This window comes from Pholcus phalangioides, unplaced genomic scaffold (genome assembly GCF_987345545.1).
Source record: "Pholcus phalangioides strain wild (caught in Gottingen) unplaced genomic scaffold, Ppha-v1.0 ptg000013l_1, whole genome shotgun sequence".
Taxonomy (NCBI): Eukaryota; Metazoa; Arthropoda; class Arachnida; order Araneae; family Pholcidae; genus Pholcus; species Pholcus phalangioides.
The window spans coordinates 16132961-16145121 of record NW_028301606.1 but is presented as its reverse complement, the minus strand read 5'-3'; the positions used below and the strand labels follow the sequence as shown (position 1 = coordinate 16145121).

Genomic DNA, 12161 nt, shown 5'->3' with positions numbered 1-12161 from the left:
TCTGTCAACATGAAATAGGGTCAATATGCCCTGAAGATGTGAAAAGAAGTCTTTTTTCTACGGGTGAAAATATTTTTTTGCGCCTAAAAATTCAACGCTTAGATTTTTTTGCGATTTGTCCAGCCCTGACCTATGGTAGGGCTCATTGAAACTAAAGGCTAACTTATCAGCCATTTTTTAGCGAAGTTGGATGTCAATATTATCGTTAAAGATCAGGACTGTACCAAATCTGACCAGTGGGCCAAGAGGATTCATACGGCCTGCGAAAGTTGTTTCAGCAAAAAAGTATCAATATCACAACATGGGGAAGTATCATACACAGATACCAGGGCTGATCAAAATATGTGATACCGAAAAAAAATGATCAAAGGCAAGTAAAGTTGTCATAACAGCTGAAATTGATGAAAAATCGCCTGTCGCGGAAAACAATGGGTACTGCAAGTCAAAATGCAATACACCAAAAAAACTCATATATTTTACAGATATGTGAGATGAATATATATATTTAACTATAATTAATTATGATAGAGTTATAATTATCATAGTATAATTTATAAGTAAATTATATGTATGATCATGTAAGTCAATTACAGTATACGTAAAGTATTGCTATTTAGACTAACACGAAATTTCAATACGTGACAATATGCGCACAAACCATAGTTACCAAAAACAATTATAATTTTCTAGAAGTTTCCATGTCATTCCAAATGTTTTTCAACGTAAATTACAATACATAATTTCTGATTTCCATATCTGAAAATAAAGATTTTAAATTCAGTATTAAATGTTACGAATCTAATATTACGAACTGAAAATAACATTTGAAGGTCTGATGCTGAATAACTAGCGAACACACACGATCAAACGTAGCAATAAAAACAATATTTCTACAGTAACTTTTGTTTATTTCTCTCTTACCATCTTTATTATCTCATTCTAGAAAAAAAAAAACTAAAAACAATCGTAATTACTGCTATTTTTACGTGCATCTTTAATGAGTTGTTTTTTTCTTTCTTTCTTTGATTATTTGCAGAAAGACAAAACAATAGGAACCACATTTCCTTCCGAGGAAAGTTCTTATTGTCTTCATATTCTTCTTCTCCTTACGTCTTTCTTTGTATATTTCAAGTAGAAAAACAAAGAAAAATTGCAATTTGCGTCGTAAGCGTTTCTTCTGGTACTCGGTGATTATTGCTCGGGTTTCTCGGTCATGCGATTCAATGGTAACATTTGCAGCTGGTCATTTAGTAATTTATTCATGTGACCGAGACGGTGCCCTGCAATATTAGACAAAAAAAAAATTCGTTGGCATTGGAATGTGCATTGAATAACTGAAAATATATGCAATATACAATGCGTCTAATATGTATTGCAACAGTTATTATAGAAAAAAACTTCGGGAGAAGTATATAAACATTTTATTTTTTTTTAATGCTTATATCGTATACTACATGTACAGAGGATCCCACATATAACGTTTTTTAAAAAAAAACCATCATCAAAAACGTTGTAAGCGGGAAAACACTTCAAATGGAAAATCATAAAGAGAATTACTTTGAGTAGAGACCACGAAAATGAGTCATACTAAGCGGGTAAATGTTATAACTATTATTGTATTAAGGTGCTAGAGGCAGGACCCTATATTCGCATGGAACAATTGAGGCACTTATCTGCATAAGTTGAGATGATTTAATACTTCGTATGGCCCCACATTTGAATTTTCTTTCTGAGTAAAAAAACATTTTAGATACTTGTTTCAAGAGTCGAGCCTGCTTTATCCAATACCCTTCGCCGATAAACGTCACTTCCTTCTTACAAATACAAGGACACAACAGGCAAAATGTCCAGTGAGGTGGTTAAAAAAGAAAAAAAGATGCCCATAACAAATAGGAATGCCATATATTTCTAAAATAGAACAACTCAATTAAAAACTAGAAACAATATAGAAAAATCGGTATCTTATTTGCGTTAATACAATGTGCTCGTGTGAGTAAATTTTTGTTGATTTCAACATTCTTCTCATGAGAGGAAAAAGTCTTCAATATTTCTTACATACTGTTTAGACAAATCAGTTCATACTCTTTACTATATTATATATAATAGTATATAATCAGAAACGCGCGTATATCTATCACACTATGTGATGTTTTTCAATAAACATTTACCGGAAAACCCTATGTTTAAATACAGAAAAAACCATGTTCTTAAACTCCGATGTTTTCTCTTAAAAGTTTATAAACGAAATGGAAAATGAATAAATGACTGAATGCCATATTAAAACAAAACTTCAATAGTTCTAATGTCACTTTAAGTTTTTATAAATTATTTCAATTTTGTGTGCTTAATTACAGGAGACGTGTTTTGTGAGGGGGAAATGATAATAAATGTAGTATAGTTTATGTCATGACCAATGTCTGAATCCTGGGTACTTCGTAAAATGGAGCAAACTACTTCGCAGACAATGGCCAGTCCGTGAAATGATCGTGAACTGCCAGCCACTTTGCGAAGTGCCGATACCATAACTATACAGGGTGCATAAGTAACAGGACGTATGACATTTTACTGGCTAAACGTTTATCCTAGAGCATACTTCCAATTAGAGAAAGTATCCAAATAACATGTAGTGCTCAGATATGCCATTCATGCTGGATAGTTATAAAAATAAAAATAACTTTGTTTATACGATCACCCTGCGCTCAACAATGTAATTACAAGTTGTTGCCTAATCTCAACAAAAAATATTCCAACACACTTTTATCTGAAATATTCACTGACATATTCGAATTCGAAAACGGAGGGAAGTTGGGGGAAAAACCGCGTTGAATGTGTGTGAAACGGTTGAATTCTGTTTTTTTGACGGTATATTACGAGAGGTCGTTATATCGAACTTTGTATATAAAAAAATCTCAAACGAATTCGTAAACATTCAAAAAACGGACAGAGCTGAGTTCTGACGTTGTATGTGATTGAATGTTCTTCGTAGGTGGTTATATTGGATGGAAAATAGCATGAGATGAATAGGAAAATAGCATGAGATGAATAGGAAAATATTTATTGCTTATCGTTGGACTGTATTTTTTATGAACCCACCAAGTCAGAAATTACCTGGAAATCACCAGAAATCCAAATAGGTCTTGACAGCCTAAATACCAAGTTTCAGCGAAATATGACCATTTTATCACCATCCAGATAAGTAAGTGGGTTCGTTATCGTAAAACACCTTATGTAAAACATATACAGGGTGCATAGGTAACAGTACTCACAACATTTCACTAGCGAACCGTTGATCCTGGAGGCATACGACTAATTAGAAAAAGGTATCCCAATATAGTGTGGAACTCAGACATCATTCATGTTGCATAGTTATCAAAATAAAATAAAAATTAACGTTTTATGCGAACACCCTGTGGCCGAAAACCCAATTAGAAAGTTGTTGCCTTGTCTCTCCTGATGCCAACAAAAAATATTCCAACACGTCTAAGTGAAATACACGCTGAGGTATGCGAATTCGAAAAACCGAGGGAAGTTGGAGGAAAAACAGCGTTGAATGCGGGTAAAATGGTTTAAATGCTGTTTTCTTCAACTTTCCTCCGTTTGTCGAAATCGAATATCTCAGTGGATCCACTTAGAATTGGGAATTTTTTTTTTAGTTGGCATCAGGACAGACAGAGCAACAACTTAGTAATTGGGTTTTCGGGCACTCGGAGACGGTATAAAAAGTTATTTTATTTCAATAACTATACAACATGAATGACGTATCGCGGTTCTACACGATATTTGGATACTTTTCTAATTGGAAGTATGCCTCTAAGATGAATGGTTCACCAGTAAGCCATATACGTCTTGTTACCTATGCATCCTGTATAGTGTTTATACATATGCATACACTATATGTGCATAGCCGTATTCAGGCACATGCAACATGAAAACAGTACATTAAAAAAAATTGTGAGCGAAGAGGCCTAAATTTTTATTTTAATCCAGATTTCAGATGCTGACCAACGTGTTTCAATATGGCATACATCTTTTCATTTTTATTATTTAGTCATACTTGATGTTCACCACTGAGCTCTGACACCCATTCTATGAACCCATGGAGGTCCCCATTTCGATAATCACTCGTTATATTCGACAATGATTTCTATAATAGTGATGAAATATTTCCATGTAAGCTTCAAACGATACTACGGTGAATAAATTAAAAAAAAAATATCGTGAAGCTATACTGGATTACATTTTTGAAATAAATTTAACAGTTGAATTAAATAAATAAATAAATATATATATGTGTGAGTGTCATCGTACATGGTAATTTTATTTATTCGTTTTGAATGAATTCATCATAGAAATTAATCAACTTCATGTTTACTTTGCAAAATTAATCCTTCTTTCAAAGTCGTTTTATTCTGAATGAGTTGCCATTCATTTAGAAGAAAAACATTAAAAAAATATTCACGAATGAAGAAGTGTCTGTATCGTATCACTTAAATTAATGCAAATGAAGAAAAGAATCCTCGAAAAAGTTTTCTTTCTTTGCCCAACAAAATATACTAAAAAAGGTTTATTTCAAACATAATGAAGTTTTATCATGAAAATTTCATATTAAAACTTTAATGAGCGGATAATAAAGTTATGAAAAAAGAATGCTCGCCGCGTAAACTAAACATAAAATATTTAAATAAAATCTCATTAATAAAATATTTTTTTTCATTCAATTACTGAAGTACGTAATGCTAATTACAATTAATTAATAGCACCGAGGTGCTTGAATTATACATTTAGGAAGTTTGCTTTTGGTAAATATGGATGAACATTTTCTGCAGTAAATAATCGTCTCGCCAAGAATTATGGTTGTTTGTATTATATTTCTTCTAAGGAGATCTCAAATATAACGTGGGAGTGCTTGGAATATGCGGCATACATTCATTAATGTAAAATACACAATACAGTTTAATTACTTTTTTTTGCAATAATTGGCTGAGTTGGCGATGACATTTTTTTCGGTGATAGCAAGTACGGAATTTATTGAATAACAAATAGTATATAAAATAATTTAGAGAGAAGTTGCAAAACTATATATATTTTGAATAAAATATACTTGAATTAAAAAAAAAATGCCTTTTCATATTTAAATTATTCATTCAAATTTCACTTCCTTGTGTATCGAGAACTTACATGTTGAGTGTCTTTCAAAATCTTTCGTCATGTTCCAACGTGATACTTAATATTCTTGAAGGAGTATATGTTTCTCCATTAACTAATTTCCTCAGCAGCATTACGTAGCTTGATTTCTGAATATATTTCCCTTCATAACCAATCAACAATATCAATTTTAAAATAATATATACACTTTTTTAAAACCAATTTCCTTCAACTTCGATGTAAACAGATCTGTGTTCAAATCAATAAAAATGTTGTTTTTAATTTCGGACGGAGATCACTCTTTACTAAAATCTTCTACCATTTGTACAAATTAATTTGATTAACTTCTGAACTCATTACTACATAAATTGATTCGTCAGTTAACCATAATATGATGAGATTGATTTATTTTTGCTAAGAGATGAAAAATTTTAGACGCCACACTATATACAGATAGCAAGGCAAAAAAATAATAAAAAAAAAACTCGTTTCCAAAAATTTTCCTTTATTTAGCTCCCAAAATATAAAATATTTAATCTATTTCCTCAGTTAATAATTGAAAAATCTTCATGTACACCATCTTTTTTTATATAAATTGAAAATCATGGGTTTTAACTAAAGAAAATTTAAATTATGTATTTCATGTTGTAATCTCCTTTCATCTTACATATGTTTCTAAATGCTGATTTTTTTTTTTTTTTTAATTTATCAGCTCCATTTCTGTTGCCACTTATATCTTTATATTATGAATGTATGTGTATTTACATGTATATGTGGGGTGGTGGGGGGGAGTGACAAACATGTATCAATTATTATTTTTGCGGGTTCACAAGACAGTTCAGTCACGAAATGTTTTGTGGCTGTTGTGTTTTAGTAGATTAAATAAAATTATCTTATGTTACCTTAAACGTTCTTCGAAGTCCACAATTGATCCCCCCCACCCCGTTGTCCCAGGCCGGTCCCGGTCATTACATGATGTTATTTCTATTTATTTTTTTCCCCCGATGTATATACATAATATCCCTCCTCCTTTTTTTGTTTAAATCTACATGATTCTCCCCTTGACCATTTGATATTTGCCTATTTTGTAATACTGTACCTATTTTTTGTTTCTGTATGTGGTTTTTTCCCCCGCCCCTTGTAACTTGGTCTCTCCCGCGTCAGTAATTCATTTCTTTTGCTCTGGTTGTGATTAATTTTTTCTCTCTATGCGTGTGTTTTATTTCGGTTTTGTGTTGTTTTTCTTCTTGTATGCACATTAGTTATCTTCCATCCTTGATTGTATATCAATAAAATACTTACTTACTTATCTTACCTTAATTTGCTAAACTGTATAGAAATTTATTGCATAAAATTGAATAAAATGTCATTAGGAATAGATAACTTCATTGGATTCGGTGAAAACAAAAGTTCAATCCGTTGACTAATTATTTAATGAATAGCTCAGTCAAGCATAGATGGGGCGCGGTAGCCCGGTCGATAAGATACTCGCCTAAAGTACCAAAGGATGTTTAGAGGTGTCGCGAGTTCGATACCCGGTTCGTCCTTGTCAGAAAACTTTCCTGACACAGGGGTACAACAAAAAAACGGCGACTTGACCGCGGCAAAAAATTGCTACCGCAGGGAGTCCCCCATCGAGGGGTTAGTGCACCAACCTCTCGACGAGTATAAAAAACAAGCCTACCGTTCGGAATCGGCAATAAATTGTAGGTACCGGTCTAATTAGCCCTCGTGTGCAGAAAATGACCATGGTGCTACAAAAATGATCAAGTATAGATGATTGAGCCAAGCCATGGCAATTTAAAATTGAATTCAAATTAATAGACAATAACTCTTGTTATTTTCTTCAACTAATCATTCATGTGGATTTCTGTACATCCCCATACATCAAACAATAATGCGCTGTTAAAGCTATGTATATAAGTATCTTAGAAAACTATAAATTCAAATTAAAGAGGATTTATATGAATATTATTAGTGCATAATTTGCGTATAGCTTTATATCACGTACTTACATGCAACGTGTACGTCTGGGAAAATCATTTTTTGAATTGAACAGCGAAAGCATTCTTACAGCAATTCTTCACACCAATTTCGGTTCCATTACTATATTGGAAATAAAAACCGCTATTTAATATACATGTGAATATATTTATTATGGTTTTACAGGGAATCGTTATTAACAAATTATTCAAATTATTCATTACTTCTTTCAAAATGGTGATTGAATTGTAAAAACAAAAATTGGAATATTTTACCGCATATAAACTAATTACGCATTTGTGCGTTTTACGAACGACGAATGATAGATTTCGAAATTTTCTCCCTTAAAAAGTTCAAAACATAAATTAGTTTAGAATATTATAATATTAAAACTAATTTGAGATTTAAGATATACGTGATATCTAAAATATTAGACAATTTTTAATACTCTAATACTGTAAATTAGTTTTCTAAAATAAAAATATATGAGTATTTAATAGAAATGGCATTAGCAGTTGTGGATTTTTGTATATCATATACGAAATGATAGATAAATCAAATTACGTGATAAATCGGTGATAAGAAATAAATAGTTTATGAAAATTGCAGTTAATGAATTCATTATAAACTTTCATATAATTCAGTTATATCGAGTTTAACAAGCTTCTTCTTGCAGAAAATTATAAATTATACTTATATTATTATTTCACATTTGCTACAGACTGTTGCAACTAAATAAACCATTACAGACTTCGATAAACATTAGTTTCCTATTACCATTGTTTTTCATTATTTCTTTCTGAAATAAGTTATTTTATGATAGTTTCTGAATATCCATTAATATATTTGAACGTGGTGAAATATTTCAAATCTTTTTCCAATTTAAATATCATCTTGGTAAAAAAAGTAATAAATAGTTTTTCTCATTTCGTATAAATCTGGAGGAAAAAAAAACATTTATATCTAAATTTTATACCTTTCATTTATAAAGTAATTCATTTACGTGTGGATATGTTTCTTAATACATTCTTTTTTGTGCTGAAACTACTTGTTCGCAAAAATAATAATTTCCGTAGTCTATGGAAAGAAGAAAACGAAAAAACAAGAAGAAACACAAACACATTTGAGTAATTTTTCCTTACGGAATATTCTAATCTATTTCTTTCATTTTGAAATAATTTCCTTGGGGGATATTTACTTATGAATTCTGTTCTGAATGTTTGAGTTTTTACTTTTTCCCCTTCGTCTAGCAAAATGTATGAATATATTTCTGTGTTTTTTTATGTACGAAGACGAAGTATTTTCCAAAAATTTAATCATCATCTACTGTATGCTATTTGGAATTTTTTTTATCAGAGAAAGAGATACTTTGAATTATAATATAATTTCTTTCATATAATGACTGTTACATTGCGAGAATTATCTATTCTGGAACCAACGTACACTTCAAGTGTCTTCAAAACACTTCGATGATAATTATTAGTAGGAGATTAGTTATTAATTTCACTCCACAATTTCACACAAGACGTAATTTGAATAGTACAGTGTATTAAATATGATTTTGATGATCAATGGTTTTCTTGAATTTATTGCAAAGTAAATATTAATAATCGATTTGCTGTTGAAACGTTGCACTTTTTTTAGTAAATTTATTCGTATAAAAGTTTAAATTTTTCTTTATCGTCATATTTATCGAGGTCAATATCTTTCGATAATTTCAAGCATTTAAAAAGGAATAATAATTTCACTTCCTAAATTAAATTCTTGATGAATCATTTTCGGAAAAAAATAAGTCTAATTTTTATATAGTAATAGGTAAGTAATTTTTCCTACTGTTTTCTTCGTTCTTGATATCAGTTTCTTCGATTTGTTTTTACCTGTGTGGTTTCCAGAAAAATATGGGGTTTTTTTCTGCCTGACAATACAAGTTAAAATTCTATATTACTTAGAATGAATACATACTTCACGATAAAAATCCAATTGTACGTGGAATCATTTTTCATGATGTGCAGTCTTACATGCGAGTAGCTTTATTGGGATATTGGTTGGTATTTAGATGGTATGGCAGCAATAAATGGTTACTTAGAAATTAACAAAATTTAAAAAAAAAAAATTTTAACTTGGGAGAGAAAATAATCCAAACTAATTCACGTGTATTCCTTAGTCAAAAAATTCAAAAGATGTTATTTTTTGTTTTTTATTTCATCAATTTCAGCCACGCAATGAATTTTCTTTCAATATTTTACAGTATTCCAAGAGAATTGCTTCATATAATTTAGAGTAAAAATTCAATAGCATGTGGAAGCAGTTTAAGCAGTTTTTACCATCGCAGTCTTACATACATGTAGCTTTATAGAGGATATTGGTTTGTATTAGGATGACATGGCATATAAGTTTAGAAATAATTACTTAGAAATGTTAATAAACTTCAACAAAAAAGTGTTAATTTAGGTAGAGGAAAATAATCTAAACTAATTCATCTTTTTCTGAATCCAAAACTTAAACGCTGTGATTTTCCTGTATTTCCATAACATCAATTTAAGCCACGCAATGTTTTTCCTTTGAGCGTTTAACAATATTCTAAGAGAATCGCTCTCTATCATTTCAGAATGAAAATGAGAAAAACATGTATTGAAAATGATTTTTATTGAGTTATTATGCCCCAGAGTATGAATATCGAAAAAAAAGAGACGTTCTTGAAACATCAGTTAACAATATATTTACGATCATTAAGATGTTACAAGTTTATAGTAATGCCCTAAGGGTAAAAAAAAACTGAAACCGAAGAGTTAAAACCTCCACCACCATCATCAACAACAATCGCTTCAGACCCTTTGCTGACTCTCAGTAACCTCAGAAAACAACTACTTTTTTAATATTTCTTTTAGTCTGGATTTTTCTATTGTGTTGTTCGCCTGGTAAAACCATCATCAGTCGGTTTATAAACCCATTAAAACGTCAACCCACCGAGAGAATTAAGCGAATAAAATGACTGATGGTACTACCGATAACAACAGATATTCCTTTTTTTTTCTCTGTACCAAATTGTTTCGTTATTAGAACTGATTCCCCCAGTGCTAGGACAGTGGAGAGGGTTAGTAGGGTAGCAAGTACATAAGCCTTACACATATATATGAATCCTACTTCTTTAATGGTTAGTTGCAAGACGATAAAGATAGGAAAAAATAATAATAAACCCACGAAAAACGAAGTGAGCAATGGCCGCAGGACTCTGGGTTAATAGCTAAGAAGTGGTTGTGGCGAGACACGACTAGATGCTGGAGTGAAAAAAACCGTAAATTTTTTTTTTAGAGCTGAATAAAATGACCGCAAGAACATCTAAAATTGAGCCCCGGCACTTTGATGTGTTCTTGCAGTTTTGACGCCCCCTGATGGAAGATTTTTGTTAAAGGCAGGAAATATAACAAAATCCCACATCTCTTGGAAGTAGCCTTAGCAATATTACAACGGTTTTGCGTTGGTAATACTTTTTTAGTCCAACACAAATGACATTTCTGCACACCGCAACCACCACAAGAAGCTTTCATTCATGTAAGACTTTTCCCGGACCTTGGGAAAAAAATGCTACCAAAATATTGTATAACGTGTAATTCCAGAGCGCGTCACGGACCACATAATCTGTGATTAGGTTAAGCCTAAGTTCATATTGATTATAGAGTTTCCAAGACTGGAAGCTGACATCACTGTCAAGTTATTACGCCTTATTCCCGTAAATTCATTTTTCCATCTTCTTCACGCTTTTTTTTTATCACCATTATTATTATCATGGGGGGGGGGCCCACAGTAGAAATTATTTATTATTATCATTTACCTTATTTCTTTTCCTATGGGATTTTACGTTATGCTTCTCTGACTTTTTTTTATGTTTGTTTTTGGCTATACTGTCTCGTTTGTGTATACGTGTGCGCATCCATAATTTCCTCTAACTTTTTTACTTTAACGCAACTAAAAAATTTTGTATTTGTACGCGTATTTCTGACTGTTTTTGACAGTCTCGAAGACTCTGCAATTAGGCTATGATTTTGAAAAGCTTGAAAATATTCCTGACTTTTCACGCGGATTTTGTTTGCTTTGTCATCCATTAGTAGTTATGCTTTATAAGGTAATCACCCAACCGTAATATGGGTCGTAATTGAAGGAACACGGTCTTTTGAACGTAATTCTATAATGATCTAAAATAACGCTGCAAATCAACTTTCTATGGTGGAAAAATTACAAAATAAAAATGGTGGTATATTGAGAGTTTTCATATATTTTTTTAAAAATTAATGCAGGCACCATGAGAGGAAGTTTTTTTCGTTTTGTCAATTTATAAATTATAGAAAATTCCAGCACTTTGGTAAAAATATATTGCGTTGTGCAGTGGAACCTCCCTTAACGGACACGCCCCGTTAACGTACACGATCGCGCGGAATGGGGCTTTAATGTATTTCACTTTTTGTTAGTGGACAGTAAAATCAGACAAATTCTAATTTATTATGTTTTGGCCATAAACAGAAAATTTATCATATTCAACTAAGATTATGTTTAATTCCAAGCTTCTGTTGGTAAATATGATAAATCGTCAATTAATTACTTAATTAACTGAACATAACTATGGTTCGAGATAATGAATGGTAATTTGGATTTGATTGTTGACAACGTGTGAAGAAAACCAACATTACAAGACTGATAATGGTGTTATGAATGAGATTTTTTTTTTCATTTTTCACATTTATCTTATTTTTATTTAATTTTTATTGCAAAAGTTGTTAGAGCACTTGCCATGTATGGGGTTAAAAAATTAATTGGGCTAATGAAGAGATAAGAATGGTTATATATTTTTTCATATTTATCAGACTTTCCCACTTTATTAGGAAATTTTTCGTAATCGCCGGAAAAAGTGATTGAATGTAGTGAAATTTGATCAAACTTCCTTTATCGAGACGATTGATGATTATGCATAATCTCAGCAGTGTATTCTTTTTACACAGTAACATACACATTTTAACATTAATTCGATCGGGTCCAAC

At 31.3% G+C, this 12161-nt stretch overlaps 1 long non-coding RNA gene across 2 annotated transcripts in view; it reads right to left on the bottom strand.

Annotated features, from left to right (window-relative positions):
• Positions 1-980: 980 nt before the first annotated feature.
• The window catches only part of LOC149078667 (uncharacterized), a 31302-nt gene continuing 20121 nt past the window's right edge, over positions 981-12161 (bottom strand). For both annotated transcript variants that reach the window (XR_016193831.1, XR_016193832.1), the window contains exons 2-3: positions 7161-7251; positions 981-1280 (exon numbers count right to left, since the gene is read on the bottom strand). This is a non-coding gene — a long non-coding RNA (uncharacterized LOC149078667). The remainder of the gene's footprint in view (positions 1281-7160; positions 7252-12161) is intronic.